Here is a 2,658-nt window from a genome sequence, read left to right as displayed (position 1 = left end):
TTCTGATTACAGAGCTTTTCAACAGTGAACGATGCCTTTTGGAAATCAGAGAATCGCAAAAGCTTTTGCAAACATTTTACATTCCGTCAACCATTGCAAGCAAGGAACCTATAAACGTGAAGAGTGTGTAGAATCGTGTATACAAAGACTTCGTAATAGGAAAATTAAGGGTAAGGGAACACTAAATACTGAATGTTGAGTATCAAGATATATTTGATTAGGCTGAGAAGTCAAATGTCTTTGAAGTCGGAATTTCACGTCAAGCAAAACGGAAACAGTAAGAGTATGAACAGTTAAAAGGAATTGATGAGGAACCGAGAAGTTAAAAAATGGAAGATCTTCATTGGACCAATGTCTGTAACTAGGAATTGAGCAGAGTCTATAGATTCCGTTCATCGAACATTTACAAAACAAGAATCTCTCATTTATTTGCCTTGTTTATCATAGTATATTATAAGTAAGTATTAACGACATTGTCTTCACCATTTTTCTTAGATCTTTTGGTGGGGTATAATGTGTTGTTTCAAGTTGGTACAAACGCATCTTCCTCTATAATTTGGAATTATACTGTTTTATTTGAAACTTCATCGGATCTCTAAACTTTAATTATAGTTATTTGAAGTTTATCTCTACTGTTGAATTTCAAAAAAATCGTTGGTTTGAGATTTGGTCTTTCATAAATTCCTCGCCATTCGAATAATTTCAATCCACTTTGCATCGAGCAAAATTACTTCTTATCCTCCTCTCAAAGCGAGTTCTTGAAAAATTTTAATACCTTTACTCAATTTGCCCATGCTTGAAGGAGAAAAATTGTCCACTTTAAAGAAAGAGAATTGCCTGCATTTGTTTAATTTTATTATTATTATTATGTGAATCATTTTCCTCATATCAAGAGAGCTACCAGCTAGAGTATTACATAAAAGAAGCCAAAAAATCGTTGCTTTAAACAACTTCAGCCTTGTATTTCTGACTTGAAATTGTCTTCTAATTTCTATGGCTTAGATTAAATTTGTATTTTTTTTTTCCGTTTTCAAACCACCTCACCAATTTGATGTAATTTTAAACAGTGCTGCCATATTGGTAAAAATTTGTTTTTATCTCTCAACTTCTAAGAGTTTGATACACGCTATTTTATGATTTAGTAAATTCTGTTCTTTTTTTTTTTGTGTCACATTCGCCATCTCAATTATCATATGCAAAGAAATTTTCAAATAATTTTGTTTCTTTTAGACATGTTTGATTCCAAAAGTTATTAGCCACACGTCCGTCCTTTTCCATTGGCGAACAATTGTTATTTCATGTATTTTATGCATTTTTCTTTCTTGTGTTTGCCTATCAAACACGTCCAATCCACTGATTTCTACTAAATTAAAAGATTCAGTCGCAGCAAAGTTTTCAATTACTTTTTCTTCAAGGCTTCGCTTCAACTAGAGTTATCGTCGACCAAAGTGAAGGACACATTGTGATGAATTAAAATATCCACTGCGCTCCAACGCATCCCACGATTTCTAATTTCTCACATAAATCTATGGAAAGGCATGAGAATTGACAAGCTTGCTTCTTTTCACAATAAATCTCTAACGGACAATTAATGAAACCACTTCAGCTTTGCTTTCAGGCGGTGAACTTAGTTCCGTCCAAATATCTAGCTTGCTCCTGAAGAAGATTGACCTCTTTGCAAAAAAATAATTTCTCTCTCTAGACACAGTGACGTAGCTGAAGGGTGTAAGGGAAATGGTATCCCACGGACGACGCTTTTATGAATGCAGCACTTTTGGATCTGCTTCATAAATGTGTATAGAGGCAGCACAGTCTAGAAATATTTCATTATTATTATTATTATAATAATAATAATTTAACACATAATCAGAAGCTAGGCTCCCAGGTTTTTACAGTTGATCTACATGTTTATTTATATATATATATACATATCTATAAATATATATACATATCTATACATATCTATAAATATATATATATCTATACATATCTATAAATATATATATATACATATCTATCTATACATATCTATAAATATATATATATATATATATATATATATATATATATATATATATATACATTTATAAATATATAAATATACACATTTATAAATATATATATATATACATTTATAAATATATATATATACATTTATAAATATATATATATACATTTATAAATATATATATATATATCTATCTATATATATATATACATTTATAAATATATATATATATATCTATCTATATATATATACATTTATAAATATATATATATATCTATCTATCTATATATACATTTATAAATATATATATATATCTATATATATATACATTTATAAATATATATATATATATATTTATAAATATATATATATATCTATATACATTTATAAATATATATATATCTATCTCTATATATACATTTATAAATATATATATCTATCTATATATATACATTTATAAATATATATATATCCATATATATACATTTATAAATGTATATATATATATATATATATATATATATACATTTATAAATGTATATATAGCATATATATACATATATATATATATATATATATATACATATATATACATTTATAAATATATATATATCTATATATATATATATACATATATACATTTATATATA

The sequence above is a fragment of the Octopus bimaculoides genome, chromosome 19 (assembly GCF_046866305.1).
Source record: "Octopus bimaculoides isolate indiv1 chromosome 19, ASM4686630v1, whole genome shotgun sequence".
In the NCBI taxonomy this organism is placed as follows: Eukaryota; Metazoa; Mollusca; class Cephalopoda; order Octopoda; family Octopodidae; genus Octopus; species Octopus bimaculoides.
This window is presented reverse-complemented; position numbering follows the sequence as displayed.